At 39.0% G+C, this 26,215-nt stretch overlaps 1 long non-coding RNA gene across 1 annotated transcript in view; it reads right to left on the bottom strand.

Annotated features, from left to right (window-relative positions):
* LOC117282304 overlaps positions 1-18,269 on the bottom strand; it is a 109,966-nt gene extending 91,697 nt beyond the window's left edge. Inside the window, exon 1 of the long non-coding RNA XR_004513023.1 lies at positions 18,144-18,269. This is a non-coding gene — a long non-coding RNA (uncharacterized LOC117282304). The remainder of the gene's footprint in view (positions 1-18,143) is intronic.
* Between the last annotated feature and the right edge of the window lie 7,946 nt (positions 18,270-26,215).

Raw genomic sequence — 26,215 nt, 5'->3', positions numbered from 1 at the left:
GAATCTAGGAATGAGCTGCATTTAACAGTAACTTCGAAAATGCACGTAAGCCTATATATATATACTTATATAAATTGTTACGCGAAACAGGGACTATAGGAGGGTCTTGGTTTGATAACTGAATTTAATGGACTCTTGACCAACTAGTGACTACACTTCACAGATCACTAACACACATTGAGTAGTGTTCTCACTCACGTTGCTTCGTAGCAGTTTCCTAACGCCGAAGTTCCCCTTCCTTAGGGTTTCCGAACTATCCCCGGTGTCAGCTAGCAGCGTTTCACAACTGCAACTCTCAATTGAATAGCACCGGCACGGACAGCATAGAAAATCTTTCTTCTATTATTGCGTGTACTCTCGTTGCCGAGGAAACTTGTCCACAGAGCTGTTCCCCAGCAATGTCTGTTTACGCTACTGTTACTTGGTAATGGGTCTACAAAAATCGTGTTATAACAACCTGATTCATAATGTTTAATGAACGAGTGAATACTTTATTGGTTCCGTTACAGTTTACACTTTCGGGTGTCGCAAATGTACTCCCGTTTCCTACAGTATGACATCCCGTCGAAATTTCTGTTCCTGTAGTGTGGAACTATCAGTTATATGTGAACGTTTCAAGTACATATCCTATTAATAACGCAGTTAATTTCTTAAAATTTAACAAAGAAACAAAGACCGGAAGAAAATATTGACAAAACAAATAAAGTGCCATGGGTATTACCTGGACTGAATTACAAGAATCGATGTACCAGATGCCTTTAAATCACTCTGGCTTATGAATTAAAAGGATTACACATTACAAATTGAAATATATTCAAACAGGATCAAACTTGTGTCTTTAAAGAAAATGTTAATAATTTAGTTTAACTTCAGGGCAGAAGTTAATATAATATCTGAGGTTTTCGCAACTGTGAATACAGCTGAGATAATCAGCAAAATTAACACAATTATTCGATATTTGAGATAATCACAGCAGTGGCTATGAAGACTAATATCTTTTAGGATGTGATGCCACTTTGCACGCAGACAGATACAAAAGCTCTTCGTCCCTGAAGGAGACAGCACGTTCCTTCAAAATGCTTTTTCCTCCCCATCAAACTACAAGCATCACATCGGAAGGAGAGCAAAATTTACTAAGCTCTGTAGTACTGATAAGAACTAATCTCCTGCTTACCTTTGATAAGATATGGACCGCAAAAAGAAGAAGAAGAAATTAGAGAGGAGACGCAGAGGGACGCAGGCATATAAACAGCAAGGTGATTTCATAAACCCAGAAAAATTGAAGATGGGAGTAATACACAGAGAGAAGGTTAATCTCATAAGCCTACTTTTATTTTTCAGAATATGGAAAGTGAGCTAGAAAGCAAATACCGGAAGAGGACTATAAGGAAGGGTAAAGTTGTTTCAGTGCATAAGAAAGGGTTACCGCATCGTAGACTTATGGACGAGTGGAGATAAAGCTCCACACAAATTTAAACTTGACACTAGATAGAATTCTGTTTTCAGAACCTTACCACTAATTTTCTCTGAGAATAGTGTCCTCCACCATTCATTCGATAGAAATTCTAACCCCTGCCCGATATAAGCAAATTAAGTGACAGGATTTTGGACTTTGTCCATTCCAGTAAAGTAAAGAATGCGACGTTTCAGAACCTGATTCTGTGTCCGTCCTCAGGTGAGAAGGTAGGAGACATTTGCTCTGTGAAAGGTCGTTAGAAAGAGTTAAACTCAATCTGTGGACAACATGTGCGGGTATAACTACATATCTGGACCTGTCAACAAGAAAATTAAGTTAACTTTATTCAGAATACGAGGAATGAATGTAGCTATGATTTTGGTGGGAAAGCCATGAGGAAGGAGACCACTAGGGTTACCTAGAAGTAGGTGGGGAGATAAACATAAAAATGATTTAGAGACATAGAATGAGGTAGTATGGATTGGCCTGATGTGGCTCAGGATAGGGACCAGTGGAGGGCTCTTGTAAACACAGTAATTAACATTCGGGTTCCAAAAAATATTGGGAAATTCTCGAGTAGCTGAAAGACTGGCGCTCAGCCCCATGGAGTTAGTCATTCAGAACACAGGATCGCGTAAGTGTTAGGCCTAACATAATACGTAATACTGTATAACTGATCAACGTGTGACTGTCGTTTGCACCCAAGTTTTCTGCTCTAATCTAAATAAATACAAGGAAATACATATGTTGAACTTGTTTATGAATATGTTCATACAGTAACAGTGCCTGGCGGCGCTCCATCAAATAAAATTTCTATATTAGAAATCACTTGCTGCAATACCAACATTTTATTTTTCTGGTTTGACAGCTGTATGGACGTCATGATGGAACCAAATCTATACCTGTAATTTTGTGTTCAAATATTGTAAATTCTCTCCGCAGAGATTTTAAATAGTAATAATAATAATGTAATTTGTATATAACATTTATTTTGTGGTTGTTTAAAATTCTCCTAACTCCGGTAAGCCAGCTGTTGTTGCAAACGAAATGAATGAGTACAGTTTCTAACTGAACTCCATTTTGTCACTACCATACATTTATGGTAATTCAATTTAATTTCCAAAATAGTATCAACAATGCAAAAGGTAAAAAAAGGTAAAGTTGTCCCTGTGCTTAACTAATTAAGCATTATATTACGAAGACGTTGGGGGGAGTGGATGTATACATCCACGTTTGCTTGACCTCGGCATTTGTTGGAGGTGAGTAGTCAGCTACACACCCCGGCCGTTTTACCCTCGGGAAAAGGGTCCCCGTTACCAATTGGATAGGAGGTTGGGTGGACCCCAGAGCCAGCCTGGGCCACGTGGAGGAGAAAAAAATCTTGATCCTACAGGGACTCGAACTTCGACCCCCCCAATCGTCCAGCCCGTAGCAAGTCGCGCTATACCGACTACGCTAGTATAGTATAGTATAGTATAGTATAGTATAGTATAGTATAGTATCGGCAGTATACAGAGTAAAATTCACTCTGGGTACTGCTTGCTCGACTTAACTTCGCGACACTGGAGATGGATGCAGCATGTGCCTCCGAAATATACGCTTATTGATACCAGACAACACGGCATCATATCTCAGAAGACAGTCGTCTTCATAGTCATCACTGTAACTCAGTAAGTGTGATTGGTCCTACAAGCCCATCTTCGGGTTTATATGGATTATATTTATACAGGATGTTACAGCAGCAAGTTCAGTTTGCAAAGTCATGCATAATCATTGTACACGTCTAAAATATCGCTGAGAATGTGAAATTATTATGTAGCTAATTAAGTCGTCAATATAAATATATGTATTATATTTTCAACGGACGATGCGAAACAGAAAATCCAGATCCGAAAACTTTTTTAACAAACAGGATTGTATAAGGACAGCACAACTATCGTAACACAGCATACTTTAAATCTCATATTAACCGCTATGAGAAACGGCGAAAGTAATTATGATAGTTCGATTTGGACATATCTACAGAAAGTGTAGACTTAAACAAGCAATAAACTGTCGATTTATCTTGATAAATTCAGGAAATAAATTCTGTTTAACCGAGACGGTTACAGGGAACATAAAAATGGGTCAATAACCGTAACATACGCAGTAATTTTTTTTTTGGGGGGGGGGGTTGCTTCTCTTTCGTTTACATACAAGACATACGAACGCTTATTAGTAAATCTTAAACAATCGTTAATTAATCAATCAAAATGAGAATAAACTCTATTAAATTAATGAATCACCATTCTCTCACTTCACAATTGACCTAAATTACAAGAACACTAAAAATAAAAATAGAATTATGCAAACAAAAGTTGACGAGTCTAAAAAAAATAAAATATACAGAACTATGACGTAATATGAAACCTCTATAAAAATCACTATCTTCTGGAATGTGATATCACGTCGTCCAATATAATGTCACCGACGTTTCGGAAGAACGTAATGCCTTCAGGACCGAAGATAAGCTTGACAAATAACTGTCAAGAAGTAACACGTATACTAAGCGTTATATTTCTTTTGCTTATTCTTTTATCTTGAGTCAACTTGTTTCTCCGAAACGTCAGTGCATTTCTAAGGACTAAATGACGTCTCATTTCGAAGGTACTATCGTTCGTAGTGATCGTAGTGGGTTCCTACATCCGCCTGTAGAAAGAGCGTGTCAGAATCAATTTAAAATTAGTTCCCTTTTGTGTTACTATGGTAACCATGTTGACTAGTGTATGCAGTCTATGAAATTCATAGTTTGGGCGGTATCTGTGTATGGCAGATCAAATTTTAGCGACATAGTAGATGCCTAACACCACATTTTCACATTTTACTCTTGCATTCCTATCTCTTTGCTAGTATTAACGTGCTGGTTACCAACCCGGGAGTTCAGCTCCCATACCCCCCATATATTTCCCTACAGCAATTTAATATCCCCGTCCGTGATAAGCATGCTGCACATCACACAGCGCACAAGCCTCGCCCAGGTTCGATCCGGGGACCGTCCAGGCTAGCTGACATCACAAATCTTCAGTTTACGGGTAAAAGTGACTAAGTCCATCGTGTAAAAAATAGGGGAAGAGTAGTGCTTCCAGTTTTAATGTGAAAAATGGACATAAAGTAAGTACTATTGGTGCTTTCTTTGCGGTTATATTACTTGTCAGGATATGAACATCACTGCACACCTACTGCACAGAACTGAGCGCGTTGCTGTGCTACATAATCAATGCACACGTACAATGTGCTCAAATGCAATTATTCAATATACAATCTTACAAGTATACCTACATGATTTTACGACTTTATGAAATGCACAATGGATAACATTTGCATAAATTAAAAACTTTTATTGTTCTGTTTCGTTACATTTTTTATGTAACGATATCGACATCACAGATTATATAACATTTAATAATAATATGAAAATAAATAACATTTAAAAGAATACCAAATCATTCGTGGCCTAATTTGAGTTATTATGCCAGCAGTTAGAAAAACCAAGGTAAATCTAAAATGATACGTTTTCCAGGTAGAATTTCGAACCCATTACCTCACAAATACGATGTGTTACGTTTTATTATTTTAACTATGAAGTGTGACTGAAGAAAATATAAATTCTTCAGCCAACTTTCTCCGTAGTTATAATCGCTTCATTCTACGACGTAATGTTCTATTTATCTCCTCAAACTACAGAGGCTAATGAACTTATAACAGCAGTAACCCATCTTCAAATTGGAGACGCTGTGTTTCCTGTGAGGTAAGAACTTAATTTTTAATTATTGCTTACATAAACACAACGCTCTACGGTGTTAAGTAAAGCAATGTTAACATCAAATCCTATTTCACTTCTACTAATTTGAATCTACTGTTTTTTCCTTAGCCGATCATAGCGACTGCGCAGTCTAAGGCATGATATGTCTTCGCTCAATGAAACATTGGGATTTTGGATTCGAATCCCACTAGAGTAATGTTTATCTGCTTCTGTGTTTGTGTTTTTCTGGGTAGGTAGCGGCCTTGGGACGGACTGATCCCCCGCCCAAGGAGTCTGTCTACTAAGATTAATAAACTGAAGCGAAACGAAGCGTTTCACAGATGCCCTAAGGCCCAATTGATAACTACAGGAATACACAAATAGATAAATAGATAAATAGATCTTTTCTTAAAAATATATCTGACTTCCAGGATATGCATGTTTTCTGTGTGTGTCTCTCTTTTAACTTGTGATACGATTTACCGATTTTGACGAAATATGATATGAATGTTACGCCAATAGAAGCAACATTAATGTCGTTAGTATTCAATTATTTGTAATAAGTAAATAACATGGTGTACGTGCAAACTTATGAGATGTGAGCGACACTTCATATAAAATCCTGAAATGAGACATGATATCTGATCTTCGAAAAATGTGTAAGGTTTAGCTGAGGTAATTTTTTTCTACGTAGAATACAAAACAACAAGATGACTACACGAATTCAGTATCATTCAATTTGAAGTCGATACGTAACGAATCACTTCAAAGAGACATTACAAATTAAGTACAGTTGTTACACTATAACCGATCGTAGAAATTCAGACTGGAAAGAAGTTTATTAGTCAGCACTCATAAATATGAAGACGGCAAGGAGTACTGAGGTTATGTTCGAAATATTTACAATATACAAAAATGTAAACTTAAGTAATAATATAATATTTCAGCATTCTGTTGCATTGATGCATCACTTTACACCCATACTTCCGTCTTTAATGCAGTTTCTTCTTAATTAAAACAAAATAATTTTAAACCCAAAATTATACTGTTACATGTTTCGGCCTTCCTTGTCTATCCAGTAGAAAATATTCGCTTTTTGTACTTGATACGCTGCTTTAGTTCTTAAGTTACTATATTCCAATGCATTTTCGTATTCCACATTAAAATAAATTTGCTTGAGGACATAAATCTTAACCTTTTCTTGCGTTAATTTCTTCTTCTGGCGTCCGTATTTTTGTGTAGTTTTGTTTAGCCGTATGAATGTAAGTGTTGTGTTGTTATTTTGTTGTGATATGCACTTGACTAGAGCAACTGAGTGTGACCATCTATGCTAAAGGGGAATATAAAAATAACACAACACAAAAGCAAGAAAGCTGCAAGAAGAAACCAAGGCAAAGAAAAATTAAGAGCAAATTTATTTTAAAGTGAATGGCGAAAATACAATAACATTAGAATATTTTAACTTAAGATCTAATGAAATTTCAGAAAGTAAACAGTTGCCCGAGGATAGTCAAATAAGGCCGAAACATGTAGCAATTTAATTGTAATTTTAATAAGATTTAAGCAATAAGTTCTCTCAGTAATGATAAACTACTAATTCCATTAAATTATTTATTTCATTATGTGTTTACTCAAAATCAAAATAGCCAATTAAAAAGAAAAGACTGAGCAAAGGGAGAAACACGACACACATAAAAAAAATATATAAAACCAGGCAACAGGTATTATTTACACCAGAGCAATTCGTACAATAATCAAGAGTACAATAATTTTCATAATTAATAATGAAGAAGTATTTATTATAGAATAAGATTAAGACAAACAATTTTGACATCAAATACATCAACGTCCCTACAAACAACATTAACAGCTGAAATCGGTGTAGCGGGAGCACAGTTTTTACTAAAAAATCAGACAATAAACTTAGAAAAGTTTCTTACATACCGAGCAGGAACTCGGAAGACCAGCAGTTCCCAAAAGAGAAGGACAGAATTTGTAATCAAGAGAAACTTTAAAGTAGAAGATTATCGTGGTGATATCTCCTATAGCTTAAGGTGTGAAATTTCTAGTTCTCTAATGCAAGACCATAGATGTAATGGACTTAAGGAAGGAAACGACCATAACAGAAGTCCGCAAACCTCTGCTGGATGCGTTCCAGCTTGTTGGTGTCAGTACATATCAGAATTCCACACAATAAAGGCGTATTCAAGCTTATATCCAACTAATGTTAAAAATAATATGTACATACAATCAAGGTATAAGAAGAATGTTACGCCGCATACTAGACAAAATAACATAGTATAATGAGAAAATATAGAGTCGACGTTATTTTGGAAGGAAATTTACAATTTATGAACACTCCCAGAACTTCTATATTCACACTCTGAATTAACAGCACAGTGGTCAAATATAAAGTAAAGTAAGAGTTAGGAAACACATACTGGCAACAAAAAGGGAGAAGCAAGACAACTTATACCAGATAAATAACAATACCAACAGCACTACAATTAATAATAATAATAATAATAGTAACAATATAACACTAATAAATCCTTTAACACAATTTGAAACTACAACTAAGATGAAAAACGAAAATATGTGTATACCCTAAAAAACCGACATGGCGCAGTCGGGAGAGTGACTGGCTACGGGCTGGACGACCGAGGGGTCGGATTTCGGGTCGCGGTAGGGTCAAGAATTTTCATTTCTCCATGTTGTCCAGATCGGTTCTTGGGCCCACTCAGCCTCCTATCCAATGAATACCGGGGGCTTTTTCCTTGGGGGTAAAACGACCGGAGCGTGAATCTCATCACTCACCTCTAACTAGTACCGAGGTCAAGAAAACATCGATCTCTACATCCACTACCCCATACGTCTTCATGGGGTAGTGCTTAATTAGTTAAGCACAGGCATAAATTTACTTTTTTATATGTACCCTATATTCACTAAATTTATACTGAACACACTTAATATCTTAATAGAGAAGAAGGCGCCGTTGTTACTATAAAACTTGTCCAAGGAAAACAATTTTTGTTTTTAGTATACCCACTTGCAGCCGACCACAGTGGCCGCGCGGTCTAAGGCACGATCTGTCTTCGCTCGCTCGGACATTGGGATCGAATCCCACTCGAGGCATGGATTTCTGTGTGTGCGTTTATTCTGTTTTGTGTTGTTCTGTGTGTATATAGCGGCCTTGTGATGGGGGCTGATTCCCCGTCCAAGGATTCCTACCGGCTGCGTATAGATTAGGAAACTAAAAAAAGCGACCAAGGTCCAAAAAAGAGCTGTAGCGCCAGGGACAGACAGACAACGTGCATGCTAACAGCATAGAGCTGTTGCACATCTAGGAGGGCAAGTGTAACGGGTGAACACTTAACACAAGAGAAGTCAAGATGGTATTAATTAACGAATTTAACAACAATAATAATAATAATTTAAGAAATATTAATCTGTAACGTATTTACAAGTGGAAGAGAGAACAAATTAGGATACGTAAGGGTAGCTTAAGAACTGTGGAAAGCTCGCTGTGTTTCCTTAGATTATCTTCACAGGTGTACAACATACGGAGAATATACTCTGGGATTTCTTTTTCCTTGGCACTAGAGCCCCAGTGGGCCTAGGCCTACCGCCATGAAATTCTCCGTTCACTTCGGTTTCTCTAGATCTTAAGACATTCGGTAGGACTCGTTGGGCGTGTGATCAGGTCGTCGCAAGGCCTATACCTGTACATTCATTCATTCGTCAGTAATCTGTCAGACGACAGGTCCACAGTCTCTTCCAAAACAGTTCCTCCACTTGATGCGATCTAGAGCTTTCTCCTTCAAATGACAGTATCCTCTTCTGTCCCCAAGGTCATCCAGCATCTTCTTACGTCTTCTTCCTCGTCTTCTGTTCACTTCTATCCACCCCTCTATCTTCGCATACATGATTTTCTGTTTTTGGAAAGAGACTATCCAGGAAAAGTGATAATGTGGTAGTTTTTCCATTTGCTTTCCACATCGCAGTACAGCAGCCGTTCAAACCACTCTGGTCACGCCTGTTGCTATACGAACTTGAACCATCTCGAGCATCATTTTCTCTGTGCTTCAAGTCGCTGCTGATGACGCTGCTTCCGGCATCAGTTTTTGGTGTCTCTCTTCGTCTGATGCCCACCCTTCGACCTGTACAGGAAGGGAGGCCCTGCCAGTAGCTACGCTACCGCTGGTATAGCTCTCAGGGTCCTCACCACGATAAAAAACGCACACAAACATCCATGTCCTGAGTTGGATTCGAACCCACGATCCCGGCTTCCGAGAGAGCGAAGACAGTGAACGCCTTAAACCGCTCGGCTACCGTGACCGGCATACTCTGGGATTATTACTCGAAATTCTTTTGGTCCCGATAAATATACAGCGACTTACGTGCGAGAAGTGGGCAGAAGCGCATTTAGACCATCGTATAAAATGGGCGATATATTCCCGATATTAACACTACCTAATTGGAAGGAATAGACAAATTATAGAAACACTCTTCAATAACCAGCTTCATGAAAATCCATTTTACGAATTCTCCAACTGTCAACAAACAAACAGAGGAACACAGCAACATGAAAAATAGCATTGCCGCATTCTGTAAATATTCTATTCAGAACGCACGAAAGGAACTCACGCGACTAGGATTCGAACCCGTGCCAAACTGCTCACAAGTATGGCATATAATATGGAGTATTAATTGTACGCCATTTTAAACTACTTCCTTCATTACAAAATTAATAAGTTCTGGGGAAAACTAATTGATTCCATTCCTCTGACACGAAACGGACTGCAAAGAAAAAGAAAACTTAAAGGGACATACACACACGCTTATGAAATCACCTTGCTAGCTGTGTATTCTTCTATGGCTGTCCATCTATCCCCACAATTTTTTAGGTTGCTTATGGCATCTCTGTGCCTGTCTGCGTATTCCCTCCTGTATTTCTTTTTCGCTTTCCATGCGGCCTGTGTTTACTTACTTACCTACTCATGGAATTGAGCCCTTCTTGAGAATCCGTCAATTCTGCAGCTACTCAAGAATTTCCCAGCATCTTATGGAACCAGAATGTTATTTACCATGTTCACAAGAGCCCTCCATTTTTCCCTATCCTGACCCACATCAATCCAATCCATTCCATCCCATCCTATCTCTCTAAGAATCATTTTAATATATTGTCCATCCACTTACTTCTTAGTCTTTCCAGTGGTCTCTTTCTTTCTGGCTTTCACATCAATATCCTATACAACCTCTTTATTAGAACCGTCACAACACAACAAATATCAAGATCAGTGCCTAGCTACGGCTCTGCTACATGTTTCGGCTATCAATGGCCATCATCAGGCAAATACACGGTTAACATATATATGTATACACCACTGAACTGCAGTACTAGTAAAATTGCATACAATACTATTAATTATATAAAACACTTGACGTAAATACAATAAATCAGATTATATAAAACAGAAGTTATAGTATAAAACAAGAATAAAATTCTTAGATTGATGTTTTATATCATCGAATCAGTCGTTGGTTTTGTAATTTCGTTGCGTTCCCACGGGCAAATTGGAATATTTTATATCTTGTGTATATAAAATTGTATAGGAGGCTTGTGATGTCGATATAGTAAATTAATGTTAATCCGAAAATGATATGAAAGTAATAGTATTAAATTTTGTTATAATCAACAATTGATTTTGGTATTGAAGATGCAGTGTACATTACTTACTGTTTAGTCGGTGCCTCATATTAAAAAGTATTGTCCGTTCTGTAGGGAAAGAAAACAAAGACTGATTTGGTGATGTAAGATTAAAGTCAAAGCAAGGGAGGGGGGTGAGGTAGAGATAAGGAGTATGTGGAAGTGGTGATAGGGGGGAAAAGGGTATAACTGTATATTACGTTTTGTATGTATAAATTATTACATGATATATAGGGTTAAACATTTCGATAAAATTATCATTCAGTTGCAAATTTAGTTTGCTGATTTCGTAAACGTGAAATCTTTCATATGTATCCAACTTATGTTTTATATAATCTGATTTATTGTACGTGTATTTACGTCAAGTATTTTATATAATTAATACTATTGTATCCAATTTTACTAGTACTGAAGTTCAGTGGTGTATATATGTTAACCATGTATTTGCCTGATGATGGCTATTAATAGTCGAAACATGTAGCAAAGCCGAAACTAGGCACTATATATGTTAACCCTTGTGTTGTGACGGTTGTAATAAAGAGGTTGTATATTGTAACACAACAGGATGCATGAAATGAAAATTATCAATATCCTATATGCATTCCTCTTTTACCCCATTTGTGCTACAAGCCCTGCCAACCTCATGCTCCTTGACTTTATCATTCTAATTATGCTTGGAGAAGAGTACAAGTTATGAAGCTCCTCATTACGCAGTTTTCTCTAACCTCCTGCCAGTTCATCTCTCTTCGGTCCAAATATTCTCAACACCCTCTTCTCAAACACCCTCAATCTGTGTTCCTCCGCTGTCAGAGGCCAAGTTTCACACCCATACAGAGTTACAGACAAAATTATAGTTTTATATATTCTAATTTTTATGTTTTTGGACAGCAGACGAGAAGACAAAAGGTTCTGGACTGAACGGTAGCAAGCATTACACGAGTTCAATCTCCTTTTAATTTTCCCCTGAATCATATGAGACCTGTGTCATATCAATGGAAACTAGGCAATTAGTTCTTCCCTTGGCTTCTCGCTAAATTATCAACTTACATTATACGTGAATGTTCCCTTAAGAAAAAGAGACTTGTAGGAATGCAAATACGTGTAACAATAATAAACAGTCTTCAGTGCTCGAGGGTCGTGACTGATAAAACTCTGGTATTATTGCATTGTTTCGGGCAGATATCGACGTTTCGGCTGAAACAAAACTATTCTTATGTTATCACAAAGGCCGCGCCATAGCTCAAGCGGTTAGTCGCTGGCTTCCCATCGCGACGGCCCAGGTTCGATCACGGGTTTGGTCAGGTGGGATTTGTGATGGACAAAGTGGTGATGGGGCAGGTTTTTTCTCCGAGTACTTCGGTTGCCCCTGTCAATCTTCATTCCACCAATTACTCCACAACACCCTCACCTATCATCTGGGGCTGGTAAGATAGGCCAGAAGTGGCCGCAGTACAGGGGACTTAGTTACACCCCACTAGCAATAAAAAATAACATGTTATCACACGAAACCATGAAAGAGGCGACATTTTTCACCGAAACATCGATATCCCCTAAAAATCTTCATTTTTTCATAACCCGGAAGAGCACAATACTGTTTCTGGACATTACCCATCGTCCTGTTTTTATTTTCATATATATAGTGTGACATGTTGCGCAAAGCCGAGCCCCCCTCCCACCCCTTAGCGGTAACGTAACGCTCGCGTAATAGGCGAGTAATCACCCCGCATCCTGGCAGCCATGCGCGGTGACGTCACGAGCGGAGCCGAAGAGAGCCGAGCGGAGCCGAAGATAGCCGAGCCCCGTAACCGGGTAACTATGCAAGGCGAGGCAACAGCGGTGACGTAACCGGACAGCGTGGCTAGCAACAAGGGTGCCTATTACGTGGCCGTATTGTCCGATCGAGGCTACATAGGGAGAAGCGAAGGCTATTCACAGGTCAGTTGTACTGTAACAGTCGCCGAGTCGAGTTGTACTGAGTCAGTCAGTGAATCCTGGAGCTACCGCCGAGTTAGCCAGCAACTAGTCGGTTGTATTCTGGCATTTGGAGTGTACTAATTGTGATACTGCAGATAGCAGTAACCGTAAATCTGTAATTTGGGTGATTGCAAGTGCGAATGTGAAATAAAATTCGCTACATCGAATACATCGAGAATTTATTTGTCGCGATATACGCGCGATACGCGACAATATATATGAAATTTATTTCATATATGATTACTATTGAAACAGTACAGCTATCCTACAGTGGATTATCCTATGACTCTATCGGCATTTTTTACTATATGAAATCGAATGGTAAGATAGTTGGTAAATAGCGAATTGGAAAACATTTGAAAGAAAGTAGTGTATTTACCCGAAGGCGCCTAGTAAAACGGCGGAAAACCTCAGTTAGGCTAGCCGGTGTCCCATCCGAGAGTCGAACCAAATACTTCCTAAACAAAAGTCTGGGCTTCTGCCACTAGACCAGTTTTCTCCGCCATTTAATATTAATTTTTGTTAAGAAAAAAAAATTTACCTAGTGGTATATATTGTCAGCACGTCTTATGTATACGTATATATACATATATTTCATAAATATTGATCTTAAAGTCGATCCAGCCACATCATGAAGGATTAACTAAGGATCTAGTTTCAGTACATCTATATCCAACTTCAACAACACGAATTTTCACAAGCGGCAACTTAACGGCAACTAACGGCAACTAACTTAAGTTACACAGCGATGTACGTGTATTAGTGTGTATGAATGTTGGTACCGGAGAAGAAAGTCACATTTTCGTTACTTTCCCTGCTTCCAAATTTTCAGTAGTTTTTCTCCATCAACAAGTCCCAGAAGATAGAAAATCCTTAAGGAAAATTAATGTATTGTAACGTGTCGGGAAACCAGAAGAGTCACTTCTATGGAAACGCTAGAACAGACCGTTGCATAGGAAGTAACAATAGCGACACTGTAATCCCAACAGTGAGCCGTTGTGTAGAGAACATCGAATCTCCACGGTTACGACGAATACGCGAAGCGTTCCCACAGAGACAACGCAATAACAATGGGTCATTGCGTAGGAAACGCGGAACCTACAAAGCAACGTTTCCACTGCTATAACAGAGGGTTCATTTGCCTAGCAGCGGCCGAAGGGATAAATAGCCCAGCTTCGACTAGAAGCAGTCAGTCTTTATCCAGCCTTCGAAGAAGAGTGTCTTGGAATATCCACCGCAGGAGAGAGCCTGATATAAACCGCCAGAGAAGACAGTCCAGTATCGGCCGAGACATTGTGTAGGCTAACAATTGTAAAGCGTGTGATTGTGTAAGTGTGAAGAACAATAAAGTTTCTACGGACTTTGAGACCTACGTGAATTTATTTGTAGCGTGACACACAAAACACGCTACAGTATATTTAAAACTTTCTGACCTCCACGTCAATTATTAATACTCGAAGGGTGACTGAAGAGTGGTTTTTGCGACAGGCACGAGCCAAGACCTGTTCCTACCCAAAGTAGGTCTAGAAGCGATTAACGGAGGGTCCCGTATTCGGAATATAAGCTACATATTTTATTACTGCATATGAGGCAGTTCATTTAGAATAGCGACAGGAAAGATCCGAAGATTGTGATGGGGGTGTGAACCGTGCCATGAAGAATCTCCGAACACATCGATGGGCAAAATCTGGAATTATCTAGGGAGAGGATCTGAAAGATCTGGAATTTATCTAAGCACAAACTAAGATACATATCCACGGGGAAATTCTGGAATTTATTTACGGATGAACTGTGAAACATTGACGGAAAAGGTGTGGAATTTATAGAGGGAGAAAATTCTGAGACTTACTGAAAGAAAAGAATTGGAAATTCATTGACGGACAAGATCTAGGCATATCGATGGACCAGCAAACTATCGTTATCTTGAATAAAATAAATTCGAGTTGCATTTCCTCAGAACTCTGACGTTCTTTCTAAGAAATGTTCACATGAGATGTCCGTCTGAGTGCGTTTGTTTTCACTCAAAATGGAGAAGGTAACTTAATCCGGGCTAGGCGAGGTCGTTGCATTATTCTTTAATAGATCACACAATAAGCATTTCTATCATTAATACTTGCCTTGTTTAGTTAAGGACTCATTTACAAGGTCATCTCATAATATAAAAAATATTACTGTGGTGGGGGGGATACAGACAGCAAGATGATATCATAAACCTCTTTTTATTTTTTCAAAATACGGAAAAGTGGGTTAAAATTATTGTTGCTTCTATTTTTTTGTTTACACGCCACCATGCAAAAATGTCAAGATTTAAAATTAAATTCATTTTAAAATCCATCACTTCACTACATGTTTCAGCCTACTCTATCATCATCAGGTGCGTTGAAATGAGGGGGGGGGATTTCTGTGTCTTCCACGATGTTGCTATCGGTGTTCTGGTATTTACAGTGTTTATAAATGAAGATGTATAGTTTCTCCTTCTATGCCACATAAATTGTCCTTTTTGGTATGTCTGTTGCCAATCTAGCATGCAATGTGCATGTTAACTACTCTTGACTTCATTGAGGAACATCGTAAATAAGAAAAAACCGATCTCAGTAGCGCGGAAGTCACAGCAGTCCCGCCGAATTTCGTCGCACCTGATGATGGTCGAATAGGCGGAAACATGTAGTGCAGTGACGGATTTAAAAAAATGTAACTTTAAATATTTACATTATTTTATGGCGGACGGTAAACAAAACCAAAAATAGGTTTTATACCAAGTGCAACAAGATGCTAAAATACAATATTATTGTTTCGTTTTCAAGCTGTAAGTTTCATGAAAAAATTCATTTTGTAGACTGAAGTGCATCCCCCACCATAAGCTTCACGTACTGCTATGAGAGCGACATGTGTCTCGTGACATTGAACGATTCTCGGGAATGACAATAAACTGAAATCTATTCTTCGACACAGGATTCCCCAGAGTCGAGTTGTGCAGTTATCCTGGGCCGTGCCATTACATTATGGATGACACAGTACTACAACAGCCACATGGCGCAGCGAAAATAAATGATAAAACTATAAACAAAACTAATAAAATAGTTTAAACGGTTCGTAAAACTATTCTTTTAGATCTTCAACCAATCCACTGTTTGATCTGATATTCTCATGGCTGTTACTATGAAGAACACATCTGATAGGCTGTAACGTCATGTAGCACGAAAAAGAAAAAGACATTTCGGAGGAACTCTTCAAATAATTAACTGTTTTCTATTCTGTAAACTACATTGCTTTCTTCTTATAAATTTTGAAACGAATTATTTGTGAATTTGATTTGTTTCACTCTGGTCCGACACACTAACAAATTACAAAGACAAAATCTCCCTCCAGTGTGACTATTGAAGATTTACTACTTTAAAACCTAACACCCTTACATGTTTCGGTCCCTATAGACAATCATCAGAGGGACATCGANCGTGGCGTGCTGTGTAGAGAGGCGGCACAAATTCAGCCCCCTTCAAGAAAGACAATAGGAGAAGGGACACGAACCCACTTGGTTTATAAATTTTAACTTAAATAACAAAGTTTTAAAAACTTCAATATACCAAGAAAGCTGCTGTAGTTGTGGAAAAGTTGGATTTTGTATATATTGTGCGTTACAAACATTGTATATGTATGTATTTTAATACTCAAGACACCCATTGTGATAGTAGTTTCCAAAATGTATCGATGTCCCTCTGATGATGGTCTATACGGACCGAAACATGTAAGGGTATTAAGTTTTCAAGTAGCAAAAACTTCAATAGTCACACTGGACGAAGTTGTTTTGTCTTTGGAATTATTAGTGGTGTGCGCCCTGTTGTGTATTAGGTAAGCAAGTAAAAGGGTCCGCCAACACAACGTAAATATCTTTAACCGAAAATGAAAATGGAAAGTGCCGTATCACTATTATGTGAAGGCGACCCTACATGTTTCGACTTTTTCTAGGTCATCATTTGATGTTATAAGAGAAATAAAATGAAGTCATCATCAAAATCACCATATTTTATTTCTTGGATGTTATAGGTCATTGTCAATTTTGCCTGTGGTTCTGTATGGGTATAAAACTTTGTCTCTGACATTTAGGTAGGAACACAGACTGAGGGTGTTTGAGAACAGGTTGTTGAGGAGAATATTTCGAAAGAAGAGGGATGAAATGACAGGGGGTTGGAGAAAAACTGCATAATGAGGAGCTTCACAACTTGTACTCTTCTCCAAGTATAAATAGAACGATCAAGTCAAGGAGAATGAGATGGGCAGGGCATGTAGCACGAATGGGTGAGATGAGGATTGCATATAGGATATTGGTGAGAAAGCCAGAAAGAAAGAGATCACTGTTAACGCCAAAGCGTAGGTGGGTGGACAATATTAAAATGGATCTTAGAGAGACAGGATGAGATGGTAAGGATTGAATTGAGCTGGCTGAGGAAAGGGACCAGTGGAGGACTCTTGTGAAGACGGTAATGAACCTTCGGTTTCCATAAAATGCTGGGAAATTCTTGAGTAGCTGAAGATTTGGCTTCTCGTCAAGAAGGGCTCAGCTCCATAAGAAATTATTCTATTCATATTGCTAGTGGGGTGGGACTAAGTCACTTGTATTGCGCTAACTTCTGGCCTAATGTACCAGCCCCAGATGGTAAGGCTGATTGTGGAGCAATTGGCGGAATGAAGATTGGAAGGGGAAACCAAAGTACTCGGAGAAAACCTGCCCCAGCGCCACTTTGTCCACCACAAATCCCACTTGTCCAGACCCGGGATCGAACCGGGGCCGCCGCAGTGGGAAGCCAGCGACTAACCGCTTGAGCAATGGCGCGGCCCCAAGTAAGTAAGTATAGGTCAGCGTCGGTATCCAGATTATACGGCGTCCGATGGTAGATGAATTCCATGGGTTTTAGAAGAAGTAGTGGGATAATAAGGGTACTAACCCGAAAATGTCATGGAAAAGCTGAGGAGAGCCACAAAAATCCGTATTGTATCCGGTATCCCTGAGGAGATTCGAAACTAGTACTACCCAAATAGAAGTCCAAGGCTTTCGAACCTCAATCAACAACAGCAACAAATACAAGATCCTTATCCTGACTGAATACTTCAATATTTTTCTAAGATATTCCGCATCTTTTGGCTTCGCCCAGTCGCAACGGCATTCAGTTTAAAGTAACTCATATAATTACGTATAATTAATCTTTAATATAGTAATGAATTACCTTTTCTGTGTCTGTACCCCCTTGCAGTAAGCAACTTCACACTTTCTGAACCTCACTGCCATCTTAAATGTCACTGTCTATAAGCTACATCACGTCAGAACATGCTAGCCTACACACGAAGCTCGATCTACGCAACTCTACCGTCTCTGACTGCCTAGCGACTTCTCGTGTTACGTCTATCAGCAAACACCACCATAACAAAATGAAATGTATTCAAGACAGCAACCATATTTCCCTGAATAGCCCCTAATCTATTCACCAGAGCATGCATAACGGAATTCATTATATAAAGTTTTAAACATGAAATTCTTGTTAAGTTCAATGAACCTCAATAAATGTAAGCTGTGTCATTCTCAGAGCGGTGAGTATTAAGGATACGATCATATGGGATGTGACACAGTGTAGCCTGGTAAACGCTTCAAGATATTTCACAGGAAAGTCATTTTAATTGGCTTATAATGCAGGGCGGTTAATAGTTAAATTATACAGCATCAAACGGATAAATGAACGATGAATATGAAAGGATTTGGAAAAAACTTGTCGTGGCATAATGCAGAATCACTCCGAGATTTTCCTGGAGGGACAGAGGAAATCCATAGCTAACTTCGGGAAGGGTGCTCCGTTTTTTAATGAGCATGTCCTGAAATAGAGAATTTTAATTTTTGTTTATTTACGTATAAAAAAACCCGTTTCCCACAAATATGTTCGTTCTACAGTCACTTAATGTTCCAGAAAACTTCCTTCTGCCTTCACAAAAAATTAATCGAACTAAAATCTGCATGTATCTGTATTGCCTATTAATTCCGTGCCCTTTTATCATTAAAAAATTATTTGACTGATATGTAGAAATTCCTTGAACATTCAGTTATACCGTAACGGAACACCAATTATTTTTATCCACATGTTCAATTAAAAACATTCTTGGAACTAGGACAATGTTCACCAGATACATAAACTGTAGCTTTCTGATTTATTATACGGTGAACTCTAGTATATGGTTACTATCATTTCGGAGGAATCGGCAGCTTCCTACATCAGGGTAAAAGAGAACACCACACTTTAAACCTTTACCTCAAATAAGATCAATTATGCATAGAGTTTTAAGAAATAGTAAAGGTTAAATTCATAGGAATGATACACTATAACAGTAAAGGTAATAGATTGATTCTAGATTTCAATTGCTAGCAATCTATCCCTTCATATATGGGCTATTACTTTTAAAATATTCATAATTATCACTTCGACTTCATATTATTCATGGGTCACGCGGTAGCGTAGTTCGTTGAGGCACTATGCTTCTTGCCGGAAGGTCGCGGATTCGATTCCCGATAAGGTTATTAGATTCATCGATTGACCTAATCCTTCCAGCTGGTCTTTGTCCCTGGGGTGGACTCAGCCTCTGGCAGAAAGGAGTACCATGAATCTTCCTGTGGGTAAAGGGCGACCACCGCATAAGGCTGACAACCTCACCGCCATCTTTTGGCGGATTTTCTAGAAGATGTTGGAACCTCGACGTCTCACAACCCTATGGACCTCCATGACTTGTTACAGGGATGGCTTTACCTTACATTTTATTTCATTCTTTATTTGTAAGAAGTTAGTAGAAGGAAAATACAATACGAGTTAAATATAGAAGCGTAGAAATGCCGTGTTCTTGTTGGAAATGCTCAGCTTTTCAAATATTGACGTGTAAACGCTATCCAATAAGCCCAACAAAAGAAGTGTAAAATAGTGAGGGAAGAGAGACTTACTGACAGACCCTCTACAAGTGACTACCTTCTAATAAGGGGCACAAGTATCCCTAGACGGGACAAGGTATTGCAGAACAAGTTCCCCTATAACTTGTTGCTAGAAAATATGGTCCCCTTTGACTATCCCATAGAGTCACAACCTGAGTGAAACACAAAACACACAAACCACTTACCAGCATGATGCTCTCCCCAGGCATTCATTCTTCGATAAAAGAAGGTACGGGACTTTGGTTGAATTGTGTAACCTGGGACTAGAACTAACTATGCCTCATTTACTTTTAGAATTGAACACACGCGCCCGGGACAGAGGTCTGTAACCCTATTGTACCGTGACCCGTGTTTCTGAGGTAATCTCACTATTGCAATGTCATCTCATAAAGAAACAGCCATTTCTGTAAACTTGAACGAGTATGTTCTCTTGTTGGGACCTTGGTCACATACAAAGACCGAGCATCTTCTCTTGAAGAAGCGTTGAAAGGACAGAATAAATTAGCCCTTTAAAGTCCAGTAGTTACTATACGCACCACCTTTTTTAATACAATAAAACTCTATTTTCTGCCCAGATAGTGTATTTGCGTGTTTCGTATGGTTCCCACAATAAACAGCTAATATTTCCATAAATATCATTAACCGGTTGGGCTTTGTAGATGAGACGTAATGTGTTTTTTGAGAGGTAGGAACTGAATTTATATATTATTTACAAAAAATAATCAGTCCTTAAAGTTCTAAGCCATCAATGACTTCAAATTTTTCTATTCTCATCAAGTATGTATGTATGTATGTATGAAGGGGTAGGCCTGCTCGGCCCTTGCACTTAGACCTCAGTGGTCCATTGTTCTCACCAAGTAACTCTAAGATTAACATAGTTTGGCAATCACAGGCAAAGGCAGTCTGGTCTGTTCCGAACTCACGCACTCGTTCCAAGATTTCCTCGGTTTCGGTGTTCTTTTGGATTAACTGCAGAATCCGTTTCGGTATTTTTTTCCTTTAGTCTTGCTACCCAAACGGTTCATCAATTTTTGTCCGCATTTTTTCTTTAATCTTGCACTGACTTTATTTTCAAGTTTTCCCAAATGTATTTGTTCTTGTTTAGTGCAGCCTTTAACTGTACTTAAGCATCTCCTCTACTGGCTGTATGCAGCTCATGTGTCCTGCTCTGTTCAAGCTTCACTTCCACTTAGAAAAGCTAGCAGTGACACTTCTATATACAATTTCATTCCGTTCCTGCAACTATTTTGGAATCAGTATAGTTTAGTCAATACAACGATGGGTTACAAACTGGACGGCCGAGGTTCGATTCCCATCAGATCAATTAATTTTCCTCCTCTTCACAGCATCCAGACTGGCTCTCTGGAGCCCACCCAGCCTCCTATAAAATGGGTACGGGGGCTCCTTCCTGGGGAGTTAAGCGCCCGGGACGTGAAGCTGATCATACACCTTCATCTAGTGCAGAGCTCAAGAAAGTTTTATCTATCCCTTCATTTCTCTGTACGTTTTCATGGCTTAGTGCTCAATCAACTTTAGCATAGGGACAACTTTAGGTTTGCCTTTTCTTACTTCATTCTTCAAGACACTGATCCCTTATACGAATACGTACAACAGATATTTAGGACAAAGGGAGTCAGAAAAGATTTTTTATTTCGTTTCTTAAATTTTTCATCAACAAAACTTTTCCAGTGAAATGGATAAGTTAAATCCGAGTTTCAAAATCTGGAGTCCTTGTTCAATCTGTAGTTCTCACGATGCGACAGTTAATAGTTACATTTTGTGGGATATAACGTTGTGTACCCCAATGAAAATCAGACGACGTTTCGGAGTGATATGCGATAATCAATGTCGAAGAGCTGTTCTGTCTGCTGCCTGTTTCATGCTGGTTTCTCCCTTGGCTTATTCTGCAACCGTGAAGGCGACTTGCTTCTCCGAAACGTGGGATAAAATTTATCGGATGGAACAACGTTATATCCCATAGGACAGATCTCTTCGTAACCACTTCTGTGAATAACTGAATTTTAAGCGAAGCAAATTTTCTTCTGGGATGTGAACGTAGTCAAATTTTTATGACAAAATGGGAAGGAAACTGCTTCCTCGTAAATATCTACAGAACTACACGGTGTCACATCCCAGAAGAGAGTAATCATTACGATCTGTTCTTCATCAAACAGAACCCGAATGTGACTGAACCTGAGGCTTCCATTTTATACTGCAAATGCCAAATTTTGTTGATATGTGATCAGAACTTTTGTAGATGAAACGTACTGTTGAACAGACATGATATCCTCATTAAGTATCAATTGTACACGCAAATAATAAGTTTTAAATTAATGACACTAGATGTGGAGAAATGTCATTCCGTAACATGCTACAGAGCTGGAGTAATCACTTCTGTCTGGTACTGAACATACCTGGGCTTAATTGCGTTTGGAATGTCGAGATGCATACAGCTGAGTCATTAGTACCTCAGACTGGTTGTTCTGATGCTGAACCAGTAGATTCTGAGACCCATTTTTTTTCCTTGACACTACAGCCCCAGTGGGCATAGGCCTACCTCCATGAACTCCGTTCACTTCGGTTTTTCTAGATCTTACACATTCGGTAGAACTCCTTGGGTGGGTGATCAGCTCGTCGCAAGGCCTCTACCTGTACACAAACACAGAAAAACGCACACACACAAACTAAATATCCATGTCCTGAGTGGGATTCGAACCCACGATCCCGGTTTCCAAGCGAGCGAAGAAAATACATGCCTTAGACCGCTCGGCTACCGTGACCGGCTCTGAGACCCATAAACCCATTAATACTATCTTGAATGAGAAAGGATTCCTTTAACAATCGACGAAGTATCATCTTGTGTGTTTTACAAAAAGAATAACAGAACTGACCGTAATAATTATCGAGGGATATCATTGTTACGAATTTCGTATAATATTTTATTTAATATCCTTCTCCAAAGGTTAAGTCCATACACAGAAGGAATTACTGAAGATCGTCGGTCTTGACTTAAGTATACCAAGTGCTGATCTTCTTTCTTGTTTTTTGTCAGATGATAAAAAAAAATGGCTGTAGAATGAGAACACATCTGTTACTTCAACCTACAAGATTAATTTAGGATGGAAGCAGTATACACGTATTACTTACTTATTCAGTTTATTATACGCGTGATTTCAGTTAAACTAATCAAAATGTGAAGAGAGCAGTCTTGTGGGGTGTGGCTACGTGTAGTATTGTGTTAACCGACGTTTCGGTTCCATCTTCCCTGAAGATGGAGGCCATACATTCCTCCGAAACGTCGGTTAACACAATACCTACACGACGAAAAATCCCAGAAGACTGCTTTCTTCATAGACACCGCCGTGAAACCTCAATCCTAATTTAAATGTGAGTAAAAACTATTAGCAGAGTCCGTATAGGTAAATATTTGTATCCAGAATGGCCTAAAAAAAGGAGATGCTTTATTTCCACTGCTTTTCAACTTTGCTTTAGAATATGCCATTTGGAATGCCCAAGAAAAGCAGGTGGGATTGAAATGAAATAGGACACATCAGCTGTTGTTCTATGCTGAAGATGTAAATATATTAGAAGATAATATAAGTTCCATAAAGAAAAACACACAGGCTCTAAGCGAGGATAATAAGGAGCCAGGAGTAGAAATAGACACAGTAAACTAAGTACTCTATATGTTGTTGTCTCTTCACCAGAATGGAGGAATGTGGCAAAGTTGAGGTATTTTGGAACGACCCCAAACTTAAAATGAACTAATAAAGGAATTAGGAGCAGATTAAATTGCAGGAATTCTTGCTATTATTCAGTAGTGAACCTTCGGTCTTCTCATCCGGTATACGAAAATATTGTGACGAAATAATCCATTGCTAGACAACGGATTGTTAAAATAGTTTCCGGGACAACAAGCTGGAACAGTACGTTGCTAAGCAACGCACTCCCAAGGTAACGCAGTCAACAGTAGAACCTCGGTTGCTTAGTAGCCAGTGCTTCAGTAAGCACGTATTCGTAACAATAAATAATTTACAGGATTTTCCATGGATACGAACCAGTCTATATATCAGAATCCTTGGAGACTTCAAAGATCGGTTCATCAGACGTCATTCAAGGCAGCGAGAGATTCTTCATGCAGAATTCGTCAGATGGGAGTCGTAATTCATCCGCAAGAGAAATCAGAAGTTCAATGTGTGAACTGCCATAATTAACTGCGATTATAAAGAAGTGCCAATAAACCCAGTCATCAAATCCAAAACCCACTGTTATTCGTCACGCTTAAAAAGAGTAAAGCTATCCCTGTAACAGGCCGTGAAGTTCCATAGTGTTGTGAGATGTCGTGTCTCCCACATTTTGTGGACAATCAGCTCACAGATGGAGGTGAGGTTGTCAGCCTTACGCGCAGGCCGCCTTTTACCCCCAGGAAGATTCCTGATACTCATTTCTGTTAGAGGTTGTGCCGACCCCAGGGCGACTGGAATGATTAGTTCAATAGAAAAATACAACGACCTCATCGAGAATCGAACCCGGGACCTCCAGGCTTGTAACATAATGCCTTAACAAATCACGCTATCATGTGTCCCAGAGATCAGAATATACAGAAATATTTTGTCTATAGTTAAATAATGGACGAAAAATCACTAAGGCAAGAACATAGACTGATGGTGTTCGAGAGGAGGAATTTTCTTACACAAGTAGGCCTAATTTGCATTAAAAGATGTGTTAGTATACTACTACTACTACTACTACTACTACTACTACTACTACTACTGCTACTTATTGTTATTATCACAATTTTAACTTTCTCGAATTCAGAATGTCATCACCGTTTCGGTGCTTTCAAATGGGGGTAAGTAGAAAAACACGAAAGAGAAATCAGAAGTGACAGCAGCCGATTTGAGGTAATTATTTCACAAATCATTTCTAGCGACAGCAAAACTGAAATAGGAACTGATGGGAATCGGAAATCTGACTCAAACGCATGACCCTCTGAATGCGATGATTCAGACAGCCAAGCCAACCGTTAAATGAAATTAAAAATTACTACAAATTATGATAATGATGAGGATTAGCATATCATTACTAATAAAGTATATTTTTATGTCCGGAAGAAAAATTTTATGATGTTTTCCATAAGAATGTTTTTTCTTTATTAATCAGTGAAATTCTTGGACAGTGTCTGGTAGTGGCGAATTTGAATATAGCCCACAGTAAGACCCACAGCGCTCTAAACTACCATCAGTCTTCATTGGGTAAGAAAGGTAAAACTTTTCCTATACTTAATCAATTAAAAACCGAAGCACGGAGATAGTATAGAGGGAGTGAAGGTATAATCCCACCTTTCCTGATTTTGGCTCAAGATAGAGTTGAGTGGTCAGCTTAGCGGGCAGGCAGCTTTACACGCAGGGTAGCATCCCTCAGTGTCCAATGGACAGATTGCTGGACGGGCGACTGTGATGTAGAGAAAAGTTTTACGCCCCTACCAGGAATTGAAGCACGGTCGTCCAGCCCGTACCTATACCGACTTACCTATCCCAGCTCCTATCTTTATTAGGTAGTAATCGTATTTAATAATTAACTAATTTTTAATTTCGACCATTTCATACGCGAGGGCAATTTTGAAGTTTTGCCTATCTGTAATTGCATTATATCCCATAAGCTAAATTGTATACATATTTTGGTGCTTATCGGTTAATATAAGTATTGTTTTTCGTAACATTTTGTCTAATATCCAAATGGCTGTGTGTTACTTCAGCACTACCATTCGTTCATCAATGGATCTGCAGCCCTTTGTTTGGCCCTGGACGATTTTTCAGTTTCGTAATCCTGTATATAGTCTGTAGGACTCCTTGGAAGGGGGATCGGTTTCCTGCAAGGCCGATACCTACATACAGGACAACGCAAGCACAGAATAAACGAACACAGACATCCATGCCTCGAGTGGAATTCGAACCCAGGACCCCGGAGTTCAGACGGACGAAAAAATTTCATGCTTTAGACCACGCTGTCACTGTGATCGGCTTTTCAGAGCTACCATTTAATCCAATTTCTGGCGCTCTTGGTACGACACATTTCGACAAACATTGTAACCATCGTCAGTGTCATTCCTTGATATTCCACATAAGCTGGTACACGGACAGTATTTGTACTCCATTATCTCCTTTTGGCTGAACTAACTCCGTGGAGCTGAGCCCTTCTTGAAAAGCCACCAGTTGTGTAGCTACTGAAGAAGTTCCCAAATATTTTATGTAACCCGAAGGTTTATTATCGTGTTCACAACAGCCCTCCACTGGTCCCTACCCTGAGCCAGATCAATCCAGTCCATACCAC

Source organism: Cryptotermes secundus, unplaced genomic scaffold (genome assembly GCF_002891405.2).
Source record: "Cryptotermes secundus unplaced genomic scaffold, Csec_1.0 scaffold511, whole genome shotgun sequence".
NCBI lineage: Eukaryota > Metazoa > Arthropoda > Insecta > Blattodea > Kalotermitidae > Cryptotermes > Cryptotermes secundus.
The sequence above is the reverse complement of the archived record's forward strand: the minus strand, read 5'-3'. Positions and strand labels throughout refer to the sequence as shown.